The following is a 16,415-nucleotide window of genomic DNA, read 5'->3' as shown; positions in this document are numbered from 1 at the left end:
GTCGATATTTGTATTAACCCGAGGTATGGTTTACTACAGTAATTAGAGACAGATCACATTTATTGAAGATGAATAACTTTATACATCTAACAATGACTGCGCGCCTCAATCATTTTGAACATTAATTCTCGAAGACTAGAATTCTTACACTTGTTGAGAAACCAAGAAAAATCTAGCTGGTTTACTTATAACCTAAGTAATGCCATCAGTAAACCTTTTGTTGTACTGGATGTTCCTTGGATGTTCAAGTTCGTCTTACGATATTCGTGCTGCATTTGATAAACAGGCGCCATTTTTGATAGTGATGTCATCGAGAGCAATATCACTTTCATACGAATACCCTGTTACCGACTCAAAAACAATCTGAGAATAAAAGAAAGTTGCGTCAGGTATAATCATCATTCATTATTTATCAACTTATAGAAAGAAAGGGCCGGATATAAGCTTAATGCAAGATGGGAAAAAACCGTGCATTTTTTCTGTTCTTTTTTAGTAAGAATACTAGAACGATTTTACGTGGACTGATTTCGTACGTGACGTGATGTCAAACCGCCATCTTGTTTCACAAAATTAAATCCATATACAATAAGATATTAATTTCAGTAGTACTGCTCATCGATGATAAAAACGATGATAAAATGATAAATCTTTAAATTATGCCGTGCATAATACGGGGAGTTGTCACCTGGTGTCCCTAATGTTACTGTTTAAATATTAAGCAACACATACTCCACAATCACTACTACTATATTATAAAATATACAAACTCTTCATCAGCTCACACAAAGCATTTTGCGGAAAAAGAAAACCCGGAGAGCACCATTTTTGCCAAGGCGGAGCGTAAACCATTAAAAAACTCTGTTCACATGTTGCGTTCACAGAAATCCCCAAATCCGCGACCCAGCCCGTAGGCCTCAAAGGGGAACGTTTTACCACTTCTTCACCCTTTCCACCCGATCAGTGCAGGCGCTCGGGACTTAATTTTCCCCTTATAAACCCATATACATCATTGATATCGTTGATAAGAAGTGGTGCATCCTTTGCTTTACCGTTTGCATTTGTGAATGATTAAGACTAATAAAAAGCAAAAAATAAAAAATAAAAGGAATACCTTGTATCCAAAGCTGCTCCTGATGGTAACTGACGCACGAATCCACTTGTTACCTTGGTTACCAGATTTTGTGAATACTTTGGTTTTCTCGTTAGAGTTGAGACTTCTGATATACACGTTAAGTGATCCCATGGTCGCACCGTACATGTGATAGAAGAAACTCATGCAGCGACCAGAAGGTGCGGGAGGGAAGACTTTACTGACCAGGGTAGCTGTCTGACCTTTTTTAACTGGGGATGACGTCTCTATGTACACATAATAACCTATAAAATCATATATATGTAAGATTAATTTATTTTTCTTCATAATGAACGGAACTTAAAATAAGAAAAATTATCAAGATGCTATTTTTGTAAAAAGCAGCCCACTTCGGCCTCGCCGTCCTTGTCCATAGTGTTAATCCTACGCACATTGCGGAAATCGTTTCGTTGCCATCTGTTATAGCTCTAGCAACTAACTAAAAGTATATATTCCATGCGCAAGATACACTTCATTTCAAACCTGATCCAGTTGTATGATCTTTGGAGGGTCCTGTTTTATAGCTTGGTGTACCACCAGAACGTCGAGTCCACGAGTAGTAACTGCTACCTGCACCTCGAGACCAGAAGCAGTAGCCTTGATCGAAGTTGCATTGCCCTACTGTTTGTATTAAAAATATAGACGAGTGAGTGTTATGAAGTTTCACTATTGCTCGTATCAATGATTATTCACAGACTCTGCCGCTCTGCAACCATTACATATAGATCGATGCAGAAAGGAAGGGTTAGGGGATGGCCCTACTAATTCTTATTGAGAATAGTGAGGTTTCAATGCAGCCATGTAAAAGTACAGAAACAATGAAAATTCGATGATTTTCGCATATGAAGAGGAGAAAACCTTATTGTTTAATTACACTAAATTAGCAATTCCGAGGATTAAGGAAAAACTAAGTCAAGTTTGCATAGCAGTGCCATTTCTAAGATGGCCTCGTCCCTAAAACGACCCCAAAAATGCACTCCAGTGCCAACTTGACCCAGTTTTTCGCTCAACCTTGGAATGGCTAATAGCAACCCTTCAACAGCAGGAAATCTAAATCCTTTAAAATTACCACTGTTCCTCGGTCAGGAGCATATCTTTGAATCAATCATGATGGAAAACGGTTAAGTTTAGTTTTAAAAAACTGTATTACCTGGAGTCTCAGTTAAACAAGGTGTATCGATGAATGAAATATCATCAATACCGATGTCGCTAGTGTAGGACTTTCCTCGGACAGACTCAATAATGACCTGAAAGAATATAGAGAATTAAAACGTGAGATACACCTTATCTAAAGACACGTGTTTTAAAGAAGAAACAGAAAGCGCAAAGAGCGCATGCGCACGCTAGGTGACCTCAAAAGAATTTTAAACAGTTATTCTATCATGTTATTTTCAGTTCCTTCTGTTGCAGACGCTAGAAGAAGTTAACTAATTGAGGGCTGTTAGTTTGTTTTATGCCTTGTGTCAATTTATTTTCTGTGTTAAATTTTAAACATTCTCTATACTTTCATCCGTTTCTCGGTTTAGAACCACTGAAAAACTAGCACTCGCTTTTGTTATGCCTTCTATCAGTTGTGGATCAGATATCTAAGGGCATGCATGTGACCCTAAAGCAAACATCGCACTGATGTAAAAAGAATTTATGGATTATTAATAAGTTGGAGAAATTTCAGATGAACTACCTTGTAACTGTATGTAGCTTTTATGGTGACCTTTGCACCATGCCACTTGTTACCTTGGTTACCAGATTTTGTGAATACTTTGGTTTTCTTGTTAGAGTTGAGACTTCTGATATACACGTTAAGTGATCCCATGGTCGCACCGTACATGTGATAGAAGAAACTCATGCAGCGACCAGAAGGTGCGGGAGGGAAGACTTTACTGACCAGGGTGGCTGTCTGACCTTTCCTAGCTGGAGATGACGTCTCTACATACACATAGTAACCTATATGGGGAACAATGGGCTTAGATTTTTGTATGCTTATTAATATAACATTATATCCCTTGTATTTTCTCTGGGTATGCACAAGTCTGTATCATATCCCGAAATATTACAAGTTGAGTTAACAACCTATGCGCAACTATCAATACTTGCATTTTGATGAGATGCTTTGCTTCAGTTGCATGAGAAGTCTCTCCCATATTTGAATTGAGTATTTGCACCATCACGTGACGTTAGCCATGTTTGCTGGCAGGAACAATACAATCGTTTTCCATTGAAAGAAATAATCAGTTCACAACAGCAAAGGGATTTCTTTGTTCTGCCATCTAACCACAGGCAGCCCAAGCTGTATTATGCGCGTGGCCACGTGATGGTGCAAAACCTCTATGATTCATTAAGCAATGAGTCACGCATACTTTACCTGATCCACTAGTGTGATCTTTTGTTGGTCCTGTCCCGCTACTTGATGTTGAACCCGAAATTCGTTTCCATGAAAATTTGTTAGTGTGTGGTCCGTTAGTCCAGTAACACATGTTTCGATCGAAATTGCAATCGTTGGCTCTTCCTGGGTAATGTAAGAATAAAAATCTTATGCATTCAACTACTTGAAAATTATACTCAATTTCTAATCCACTAAGCAAAATTGACGCATTCCTTTAATTTAATATTTTTTTTATTAATAAATATTTAAATAATAAAATAATTAATCATGCTATCTGTATGTTTTTTTCTTTCTCGCTTACAATAAAAAACATTGTATTATAAGAGTCTGCAATCTAAGATGTGGGATTGGTATCTAGTACTAATATATAATCCTCAAGACAGCTTTTCCATTATCTCACTTCAGAAATAGTTCAGAAATAGTGAGAAAATAGTGAACAAATACTGAATGATATCAAGGTATGACATCTTAGATACCAGTCATGGAAGACTTACCTGAAGTTGTTGGGAACGTCGTAGGTGCTACCGTTGCTTTAGTTGGCATTGGAGTGCTTGGAGGGGTCGTCGTGAAACGTGGAGTTGTGGAGAGTCCAGCAGTAGATGGCCATGCAGTAGAGTGAGTTCCTTGTAGCAAACATTTAATAAATAATAATTAGCACTAAGAGGCCAGTTTCCACAGAGTTGGTCCTCTTCACAACATTTTAGAAGGTAGAAGATTTACGAAAATAACAGAAATTAAAATGAAAAAGATTATCCATGGTGGTCTAAATCAAAGAATATACATATTTATTTGTAAACCGATTGTGACAGTTAGGTGGACCTCGACATTTCGACTCTTGGGCGACTGCTAGTCTTTATAGTCTTCACCTTCCAATATATACCATCGCCTGATGAAGACAGTAGCAGTCGAAACGCCACGGTCCACCTAACAGTAGAATCTTTGATAACAGTAAATATTTGATGAATGAGTGTCTTACTTTGCGTTGGACAAGGACCATCGTTAAAAGAAATATCATCAACTGCGATGTCACTAGTGTAAGAAGTACCTCGAACGGATTCAAAAATAATCTGTAAAAAAAGACCATTCAGCGTTTGCACAACAAATAAACTTTGAATAAATGCATCCTGCTTATCAGGATTGAGGATGTTATCTGAGGAGAGTTATATATGCTACCAGCAAGGCAGTGATAAAACCGAACCTTTCTTGAAAGAAATAACTTCAAACCACTTAACAAACGCCAATACTGGACTCCCAACAACTTTAATTTGCACAACGTGGTTCACGATTTTTTTCGCCATATTCCCAAAATTATTTTTTTCTCCGTCAGCCATTCAAATATTTTCCAATAAATATTTCGGTTTACCATGGCCATGGGGCATTCTCTGCTGAACAACCATAACTCACCTTGTATTTATAACTGCTCCTGAACGAAACCATTGCACTATTCCACTGGTTGCCTTGGTTACCAGTCTTTGTGAATATCTTATATTGCTTATTTATATCGATTTTTCGAATGTAGACGTTAAGGGTGCCCATAGCTGTTCCATACATGTGATAGTAGAAACTCATGCAGCGAATACAAAAGGGCGGGAAAACCTTACTGACTAAGGTAGCGGTTTGATTAGCACCACTCATGTTGGATGTTTCTACATAGACGTAAGAACCTAAAACAAATGCACACGAGTTATAAATACCATTTCGAGATACATTTGAAATATATATGGGATATAGCCAAAATTTGTTTTTTGAATCAACATGTGCTTTGGCCGGTTGAATGGAAGGGAAAATGTTTCAATACACTGGCGGAAGACTATTTTTTACTCCACTTCAATTGATTGATTTCAAACAAGTGGTTGCTATGCATAATAGAAAAGTAAATAATAAACGCCTTAGCTAACCTCCTTAAGGACAATCATTTTTAATCGAGGCCTTTATTGATGGTTTTCACGGCGGCCATGTTGGAGGAACTTAACAAAAGAATTGTTAATGAATTCTTTTGTTATATCCTCCAACATGGCCGTCTTTTGTTATCTAATTCTCTTGGGAATGGTTGAAAATCATCAATTGATAATCAATAGTTTATGGTGCAAACCATTATGTTTTTAAATTTCATATAGAGCTTTTATAGGTCACACTTGACGCACGTAGAAATGCCGTTAAAACCTGACTGAAAATTAGAATACCGTTTCCAGTAGTATGATCTCCAGATGGTCCAGTACCAATGCTCGGTGTCTTAAAGGAGTTCCGTGCCCAAGGGTATATGTTGGTACCTCCACCATTTGTCCAGTAGCAGAAATTTTGATCAAAATTGCAATCATCACCTTGACCTAAAGTAAAAATGTATGTTTAGCTATCAAACATTTATTTTAAAAGGTTTAAAATTATAGATGTACCTGGGGTAGTTGGAAGTCTAGTGGTTGCGACAGTTGAATACTTAGAAGATGAAGAATATGCAGTTGTAGGTGGTGTCGTGTAAGGACCTGCGGTCGTTGGAGGGATAGATGGACTTGCAGAAGTATGTCTTTTAGTGGTTTGTCCTGACGTAGTTGGACGGGGTGTCGAGGAGTTTCCCGAAGTAATTTTCGGAGTAGGTCTTTTAGTGAACGTAGTTGGACGAAGTGTCGAGGAGTTTCCCGAAGTAATTTTCGGAGTAGGTCTTTTAGTGGTTTGTCTTGACGTAGTTGGACGAAGTGTCGAGGAGTTTCCCGAAGTAATTTTCGGAGTAGGTCTTTTAGTGGTTTGTCTTGACGTAGTTGGACGAAGTGTCGAGGAGTTTCCCGAAGTAATTTTCGGAGTAGAAGGTTTTTCAGTAGTTTGTCTTGTCGTAGTTGGACGAGGTTTTGAGGACGTTTCAGTGGTAGTTCTTGCAGTGGTTTGTGGTGCCTTAGTTGGAATAGTTGTTGATGAGCGCCTCGCTATAGTTGGCGTTGAAATACTCGAAGGTGCCGTAATTGGATTAGGTGTCGTTTGACCTTGACATTTACCATCGTCAAACATGATATCGTCTAAAGCTACGTCACTTTGATAAGAATTACCACGAACAGCCCCGAATAAAATCTAAAAAAAAGGGTAATTAACGTCTAGAAAAAAACTATTACGCTTTTTTACAGGAAATAAGAATTATGTAGTGGGATTCTAGGTCGCTTATAATTCCCCTTCTCATTGGTAGTTCGTATAAACTTGCAGGTGTTTTTTATTAGATGGAAGAAGGTGATGATATCGATCAAAGAAAGCGAGGAATGACTCTTCCTTTCCTTCTCCTTGAAATAAGACAGAACCTGTCAAAAAAACAGAAGTGGATTTGAAAACCCCGGGCTTTCCTGAACATTTTGGTATATAATTCATAGGAATTTGTTAAAATTTGGAACCGTATTTTGGCTGATTTTATAAGCTCATACTATCTGTTGGCTATACATTTGCCTCTTATGGTTTCTTAGGTTTCGTGGCCTCGAAAACAAGCTAACTACGGTAGTTAGCGAAAGAACAGAAGATTTACGGTTCATTTAGGATGCTTGTGTCACGCAGTTTACTCGTGCTATATTACTTTACTTTTAAGGACGACCTATTGCTTTGGAAAGAGAGGAAAAAGACCGAAAAGAGCAAATATTCCAAATGTATGGGCAATTTTTTCCAATGTATAATCAAGCTTACAGATAATAAGCTGAAGTCGTGGAGTCATTTCCGGTTATTTAAGCTTATTATTTTGAGTCCATGTTTTACAGATTTCGAGTCCAGTCCATGTTTTACAGATTTCGATTCCAGTCCAGTCCATGTTTTACAGATTTCGAGTCCAGTCCAGTTCAGTCCAGTTCAGTCCAGTCCAGTCCATGTTTTACAGATTTTTTTCAGGCCAATCCAGTCCAGTCCAGTCCAGTCCAGTCCAGTCCAGTCCAGTCCAGTCCAGTCCAGTCCAGTCCAGTCCAGTCCAGTCCAGTCCAGTCCAGTCCAGTCCAGTCCAGTCCAGTCCAGTCCAGTCCAGTCCAGTCCAGTCCAGTCCAGTCAATGTTTTACAATATGCCGTAATGATTAGGGCGTCAGTCGACACATACCTTGTAGTCATTTGCACTTCCAAAAGTAGTTTTCACATTGTACCACTTTTGTCCCTGATTGCTGCTCTTCGAAAAGATCAAATTTCTCGCCCCTGTCTTCACATCCATTATGTAGACATTAAGCGCCCCAACGTCATACCCATACATGTTGTAAAAGAATTTAATACATCGACCAGATGTGGCAGGGAATGTCTTACTCTGCAGCCCAGTTATTTTTCCTTTTCCAATACCAGATGCCTCGGCATATATGTAATAACCTGAAGATAAGAAATTTATTATACCTTTTAAAAATCAGTTTTTGTTATGTGGAAAATAGGAATGGTTTTTCCCAAGCTTTTCGACTAATCCAAGCGCACGTTGTGTGTTAAATGTTTTTTAAAAATATAAAATGTTTGAAATGTAAGGCGGGCGCTGATTGGCTGGCTACCTTGTTTATATCAGAGGACAGAGACACGGTCGCGTAAGATCGTTTAAAAATATTTGATAACAGCAATATAAAACCGTTGCTTATGTCTCTGTACAGTGATGAGGGAGCTGTAGAGCACTCGAAAAGCAAGAGAAAGCAGCCGCGATCTGGTGCATCTTCAAAATTTCAATTTTTCATATCTTATTAAGAATTTTTTACCTTCATTAGAAACTCACACATATTATCTAAATTTATGATTTAAAAGGGTTTTCACTCCAAAAACATTTATTTTCTAAGTTTATGCAAATCAGCAGCAGCTAGTTATGAGATCCTTGCCGATATAATTTATGTTTCCATACCTGTTCCATTGAGGTTTGTGGTGATATCGCCATCAGGGCCAGTGTTTGTGCTCGCGGTTCTGCCTGCACGTCGGTACCATTTGTATTTATTGCTGGGGTCTCTCTGTTGCCAGTGACACATATCGACCTCAAACTCACAATCATCTGGACCTAAATTATAAAGTACGAAAAAAATTGGAATTGGCAAATAGAGGTTTTGCACCACCACGTGATGGCAGCCGTGTTAAATGACAGGAATACCAGTTGTGTACACAAGAAAGAATGCAATTTCCAGGAATATTGTTCTGCTATCAAACATGGCTAGAATAGGTTGCTATCAATACACGTCACTTCCGGTAATAGCTCTTTTTTGATGGCTTGTAGAATCCTGGAGGTTATTTTGATCTCTTGTTTTCTGGTTTGATGTCGTGAAAATAGTCAAATACAATAGTTTGAGGACTTATTTTGATATGTTTTGACTTAGCATCCGCTAGTTTCCCACCAGTCAACCGCTTGTTTGCCCCCCAGTCAACTCCAAAAAGTCACGTGATTGATAGTAAGCAATCGGACTCCTGACTGTAGATGTACTGATTATTTTTATTGAAGATTTTTTGGGAAATCCCCAAACATTTTGTATTGATAGAATGTTGCCAAAATCAGATATTGGGCTACTTGTAGTGTACTGGTTTAGATATCGTATACGCACCTAGTCCACATGTTCTCAGTTTGCAATCTCCAGACTGAACTCCAATCCCCAGACATATCTTCCCGCCATTTTGAGGTGGCGGATCGCTACATTTTCTCGTTCTAGTGTGAGTTCCTTGTCCACAAGTAGCACTGCACTGACTCCATGATGACCAACGTCCCCAGTGACCGTCTATTGGAACTGCACAGAATATGATAATGAAATAGTCCCCTTCACAGTTCCCTGCGCCATCTTGAAAGGTAGCCGTGCCTTTGCATCGAAGCAATGGTAGAGACATGCGAATAATTGTCTAAGGTGTTAAGAAAAGGTCTCTATCATTGCAAGCTCACCGTTCGTCTCGCTTCGATGCAAAGGCACGAATATCTTTCAAGATGGCGCAGGGAACTGTGAAGGGGACTATTAATCCACTGCATTCAGTGTCTTTTGCATGCAGCTAGTATTTTATACAGGGAGAATAATTTCAGTATTTCTAAAGAAAAGTTTTCGTGATTGAAAAGAACAAGATAGCAAGCTTCCCCGTTTCAGTTCATTCCTTAATGTCAATCGGTGTCGTTGAGCATCATTCCTTGTAACATGTTTTCATGTTTTTTAACAATTGTTTGTTTTTCTTTTGATCATTACGTTTGGCACCTGATCTGATCCATATAAAGTGCAGGCAAATTTACGCTCAAATACATTTGCTTGTGATGGGATAATTTATACCCGGATTAGGGAGAATGGAATTAATGAACCCCTCCCAGTAAATTAGAATGCAGCTCAATTTGGAGGACATAACAATAGGTTTCCAATTCTAAGGAGATTGAAATTCTGTGTTTTCTCCTCCGAATTGAGCTGCTTTGACGTCCCATACGATGGGTCTATTACTAGACCTGGTTGATTCTCGTTAAAAGGAAGTTACAGCTACCTTGGCATTCTTGTGTAGGACATACCACCACTTCATCCTGGATACCTTCACTATTAGCTCCTGGACACTTTGAGACATCTTCAGACGTGCAAAACCTTTGACGAACCTTTTTGCAGTTGTTGTCACAAGGGCCATAGTCACTCCATGAACTCCAGCCATCGGAGGGACCTGGATGATTAAAAAATATTCTTTGTTCGCAAGTTACGACCATGTTGGGAATGTTTAACAAAAAAACTTTTTATTACTGAGCTTTCATTGTCAATTCTTCCAACATGTCCGCCATATCTTTCAAATTTCTCATTATATTCTGTATTGGGAATGCTTGCAAAATTATTAATTCTTGGGGGGCAAAAGCATGAATCAAAACCCCTCGAGATATAAATAACAATGAAACAGCCGCCATGTTAATTGGTTCATCTAACAAGAGAAACTAATTTCGAGGAATTATTTGTTATCTTAACAATTTGAACATAGCGGCTCTGAAGTCAGAACATGCATGCACCTCAAGAATTGTGAGAGGAAAAGCAGAACATGTGAAATTAACTGTAATTCCAGCTCAAGAACAAGTATAGTTCAATCAGTAAAATAATTTTCCTTGATGGACACAAGACACGTGACAATGGACATGTGATACAAAGGACACGTGATAGGTGACTTACCATTGCAATCATAAAGTACATTGACTTCGAAAATATCATTCTTTGTAAACCCGTTTCTTTGTCCCAAGGACAGGCTTGGATTGGTGATGGACTGGATAGTTGGCTTACCGTTCACGGAAAAGGCATATTTCCCATAATGCATTAAGCTCTGGAAATCGTAAGCTGCCTTTAGTGTATCGATCTTTCCGTGGCTGTACTTGTTGAAGTTGTGCTCCTTTCCTGAATATAAATCAACTTGTTTAATCTACACTAGTTTAAAAAAGATTGTCTTGTAAATGTTAGATAAATTGAAATGAAAATGCAAGAGGCGTCAAAACCAGCGGAAAAACCGGAAATAGACCTATCCCGAATTCGCTTAACTGGCCAAGAAACAAAGGTTTCAAGTCGAGTTTGAACTTGATGAACAAAATAATCAAGTCCAGTCTCGACTTCAAACCATTGTTTTGTGGTCAGTCAAGCGAATTCGGGATAGGTCTATTCCAGTTGGAAAAACAAAGAGCATTTGTCAATGCGATCGAAAATTCGGAAAATTCGGTCTTCCGATTGAGGTAATCCTCATTTCTTGCTCTTTTCAGTTCTTCCTGCTCCTATTCCAAGTTTCCGGCTCTTTTCTTGCCATTAGCAAATTCATTCGATAGTCTTCCCACACCGAATAGTGACCCAACAGATATTTTAAAAAGCAACAGTCCAGTGTTTACCTTTTTGAATGTTCTCCCAAAGAACTTCTATGTATTGATTTCTATCAGGTCTGGACTGTTCGTGCCAAAACCCAATGGCATGTAGTAGTTCGTGTATGATTATCCCCATGTACTGACATCCACCCCTATTGACACGTCTTGTGCTCCTTTTCCTGATGTTTTCCCTACATAAGACCAACATCTAGAAAAGCAAAGTTTGGTAAGTTTTCTCCCAGTGCACAGTATAGAGGTTTTGCACCATCACGTGATGGCAGTCAAGACAGAAGGCAACACAATTGAGTCTCATTCCCCAAGGAAACTGAATTCTTTTTCATGTTCCTGTCTCCTGTCATGGCTTCCTTCACGTGATATCGCAAAGCCTCTATAGAGGTTTTGCACTATCACGTGACATCAGACACGTTAGATGGCAGGAACAATACAATCGCTTTACATAAGAAAGAATTCACTTTTTAAGAGCAAAGGGATTTTATTGCTCTGCTATCCAGCATGACTAAATTACTTATATTAAATTTGTTTTTTATCTTTACAAAGGTTTGCCTCAATCTCATCCTCAACGCGTGCGCACTTGAATGGTACAAAAATATATTTGTCATAGCCCTCTCAATTATCTATACATCTATACTTCTATCCATACACCGCTTCACTGGTCATACACAAAGCATTTTCCTTACCCAGATTTCTTAACAAGATTAATCCATTTGTCTTCATCTGTGCGTGGTATGAATTTAACACAAGTTTGGCTGTGAAACTCGTTGAACGCCTTTTGGATCACTGCTATATCTACAACAAAATACCAAGAAAATCAGAAGCAAAGATTCACAACTCCCAAGTTCAAAAGTATATATTAGCTACAAACTGTTTTTTGTTCACCAAAGACTAATTATTTTTTCATTTCCTGTTTTCATTATTTCGCTCTTGCTAGTTTAATTTTCTTTCTTTGTACTGTAAATATTATGGATGTGAGCCCCCTTGTTAAGCTTTACAGCTTTTGGGGCAAATGTTTAGTCAAATATGTTTAAATAAAAAAATTTTAAAAAAACTCCCAAGTATCGGGGAATTCTTGGGGTGCAACCACACGACTCAAAATCCCTTGAGATATAAATAGCAATGAAACAGCCGCCGATGTGGCTGACCTAGCAATAAAGCTATGTTTTTTATCGTCAACCAACATGGCGGCTATGAAGTAACATGTACCCCAAGAATCTAACCTGGCTTTAGCTGTGAATCTATTACATAAGGAATGACTTTATTTTGCCAAACACCCTCTCGGCTTCTGATAGCATTTCTTTTGACGTTTTCTTGGAACTTCGCATCCACGTCTCCTGTTCTGCTCTCATCTACCCTAACGCTCTCATTATGGGTTAAGACAATGTCTCCTTCGTATAAATCCTGATCGTTCCCTATTGAAAACAAGAAAACACTAGAGTAGTTCAAAGAGGGTTATACACAGTTTAAAAAATCTTACGCGCGCGGGTATCAAAAAGATTCTGTAGATGAAATGTCGGTATAATAATAACGACTAGGCTTGCAATAGACCGTTTTCTCAAGGTTGCGTGCGCATCCAAATTTAAGGAACTTGACGGGCCACGATTCCAGAACACGAGTATTATCATGCATTGCTATGAAATTTTTGGATAAAAATTCATAACATCGATTATTCTCCTCTTTAAATATAAAGCTGGCTTTTCAATTTTACTCAGTGAATTTGCGTTTTTCAAATTTGTATCCCGTAAAGTTTGATGCTCACGCAACCTTGAGAAAATGGTCTATTTATAATTACACTGAATGATTGAAATTGAAAAGCTCGAAAAGTATATACAAATTTGAGGGAATATTAATAAACATCACCCTAGAACAACACTCGGAGGACCACGTGTCCGTTTGCCGTTGATTATGCTTGCCTTTTTCCATTATCCTTATCCTATAAATCTTTAGTTTTTACCAATTTCCTTTTTTTCTTACTTTTCGTTTTCTATACCCCTATTTTAATATTTGTAGGACACGGCAGAAAAACGGTTTTTGGTCTTTCGCCATAAGGGCAGCTTTACGCATTTAAGCTCAATATTTTGTAAACACGTTCTTTTGGAGCCAAATAGCAAAAATCAAATGCGACCAAAATTTATTGAATGCGTGTTTGACATATAAAGCCGTGTACTGTTGTGAGAGAGAAAATTAATGTTTTTACAGACTAAGCTAGACATCAGTTTTCTAGTTACTATTTCTTATCGTATGAAAACAAGATAAAGAACGATCAATTAGTTATTGAAAATATCGATATAAGATTTCAGTAAGGCTGCCATCACGCACGAGTTTAGATGATGGTATGCTTTGAATTTACAAGTAAACTACTTAGCTCCTCCCATTAGCATGTACACCTATGGTTACACCCTAAACACTCTTTACTCCTTTGCTTAGTTATTTTACCACTATTCTTTTAAATCTTATGATATATATATATTCCTCGTAGACCTTTCTATACATTTACCATATATTCACATATTATCCTTGGTTTAAGTTATGCTTAGTTCTATGATTTTCACTCGTATTATTCTTAATAAGATATCACACTCAGGAATTTACTATTTCCATTAGCCAATCAAGGCACAGCGATAATATTATACTGATTGTAGAATGACACCTGTCATGAAGTTATTATAAATAGAGCTCATGTAATTAGTTTAAGTCAGAAGAGTAGAGATAGAGTATAGAGTGAAGAGAAAGTAGAATAAAGATCCCGAGTAGCTCTACCGAGAGCGGTCCATCCCATAACAGTACTTTGGGAGAGGCGATATTTTGTTCAGCAAGAAAACGGTCATTTTCGTGAATACTAGCCTGCGTCACATCCGGAATTTTCTTCGTAAATACCGTATTTACGAAGAAAATTCCGGATGTGACGCAGGCTAGTGAATACTAATAAGTAGCCTTTACTCTAATTCGACAAAATTTCGTCACAAGTTCCGAGCAGCAGCCACACAAATGAAACGCTTAACAATTTGGAGTATTAAACTCAGTTAAATAAAAAAATCGTGAAAGAAGCGTGCTTGCCGTTTTTCTGCCCTGTCTATTTGTAGTCTGATGGCAGGCTGATCGAAGTTTCTAAATAAATAATAAATAAACTTGTTTTACTTACTTTGATTGAGTTTTGCAATTTGATCGAAAATCGAGTTGTCAACGCTGCTTGCGACTTCAAGAGTGTCGACGTCCTCATCATTTTGGTCTGTCAGATAATTTGAAAAATTAACTTTAGTTTATCTCTGTAAATACCAATATGAAACCACTACAGTGCACGCCATATATCCGTGAAACAAAAGACATATTGGAGCTATTTTACGAAATAGTGGATATTAAATAAGGTAGAACATTTTGAACAGAAGCATATACCTCTACGCGTCTTTGTTTGGTTCGTGCCTGCATGAATTCTTAGCTATTTTACACCCAAATAGTTGAAAACTAAATACTTTTATGCAATTGTTTGAGGGATATATGGTTTGCACTCTATAATATAAAAACTTTTAGAATGCCGTAAACGTGCCAACAACAAAAGAAGTTATGCTTTTCATAAAAAAATTACATTATTCGAGCTTCTAAGCATTTTCATTATTTTTCTGGCGCGGATAAAATTTGGGTAAAATTATGCAAAAATATTAACATCATAATTCAGATCAATAAAAATACTGCATTTTATTTGTACGTATTTAAGCATAGTTCTATGATGAAGATAGCTGTAATTAAGGCCTCAAGATTGACTCTCTACTCTTGGGATCTCGTATAAAGTTTTAATCTGCGTCAATTTGATGAAGGAAAAGTCGCTTTGAGTAAAATTTAGACCTTCCGCAAAAGTAAAAGCTTCGAGGTAGCTACAATTTCAGTCGTCCTACAACAAATATAGGGCTGTCAAACTGCTTCCAGCACGACGCTTCTGGTTAGAACAGTCATACATTAATTTCATAAAGAGGCTGAAGTCTATAAAGGTTATAGAACTCAGCAAGTCAGTGGCGTAGCCAAGATTACCTGAAACTATTGTGTTAATTTATAACGGTAAGTTGCTATGAACATTGAGCTTTCTCTCCTCAAAATAAATCCATACAGCTATTTTGCTTGTTCGAATTATCAACTAGTCTGACCCACCTTGAAGTTTTATTTCAGGAACAGAGGCACTGTTTACCAATACAGCCAGCAAACATACTGTGAGTAAGACAAGATACGAACCACCGTCATCCATGCCTGCTACAGTTCTGAAGCAAACCTTGATCTTTGACTGAAGTTTGGCAAGGAATGTTGCTATTTAAATACTCACGGGACAGAAGAATGTCTTGCTTTAGCGCGTTTTGAAAAATTGCGCGCACCTTAACAATAAGTAACGAACCTTGGCAACTTCTTATTGTTTCACAATATTAAATTGTTCTTTCTTTTATTTTATACTGCTTTCTATTTTCTTTCTTTCTTTCTTTCTTTTACCTGTTTTAAATAGTAGCTTCTAATTGGTATTCAGTGTAAACAGGCTTTCTCGCCAAGCATTTCAAACAAGATTGGATGGAATACGAATCGCACAAGACGGGAAATGGACTTTGCAAGAATTTTTTTTTGACGGCAATATTATATTAATATCGTTTCATCAAACAGACAGATATACGCTATACATATATACTATACATACAGGTTACTATGTTTATGTTCGAACATCATACCCTGCCCTACCCAAACAGACAGCCACCCTGGTCAGTAAAGTCTTCCCTCCCGTATCTTCTGGTCGCTGCATGAGTTTCTTCTATCACATGTACGGTGCGAGCATGGGATCACTTAACGTGTATATCAGAAGTCTCAACTCTAACGCGAAAACCAAAGTATTTACAATATCAAGCTGTGATCAATATTCCAAACATGATCTACAAGTACAAGGTAAGGCAATAATTATTTGTTTGAAAGAGTGATAACCGTAAAAGGCCCAATTCAATTCGATTCTTTTTGAAATAAAGGTTGAGTAGTCCAGTTTTTCCTCCACTCCTCTCAAATCAACCCTCACTAATTCGTACTGGTTAGAGCTGAGCCATAGGTGCCTTCACATGCTTTCAGTTCGACCCCGTTGAGCTGCGCCGCTGCTCTGTACTTGCGGTGGTGATTGGCGATGACGAGTTTAAGGGCA

General features: G+C 37.9%; 1 pseudogene; it reads right to left on the bottom strand.

The window, feature by feature from the left end:
• Positions 1–211: 211 nt before the first annotated feature.
• On the bottom strand, positions 212–15,494 carry LOC116286288 (MAM and LDL-receptor class A domain-containing protein 1-like; annotated as a pseudogene).
• Positions 15,495–16,415: the final 921 nt, after the last annotated feature.

The sequence above is a fragment of the Actinia tenebrosa genome, unplaced genomic scaffold (genome assembly GCF_029948245.1).
Source record: "Actinia tenebrosa isolate PJP-AT-01 unplaced genomic scaffold, QUT_ActTen_1.0 PGA_scaffold1__47_contigs__length_23844297, whole genome shotgun sequence".
NCBI classification, from domain to species: Eukaryota; Metazoa; Cnidaria; class Anthozoa; order Actiniaria; family Actiniidae; genus Actinia; species Actinia tenebrosa.
This window is presented reverse-complemented; position numbering and strand designations above follow the sequence as displayed.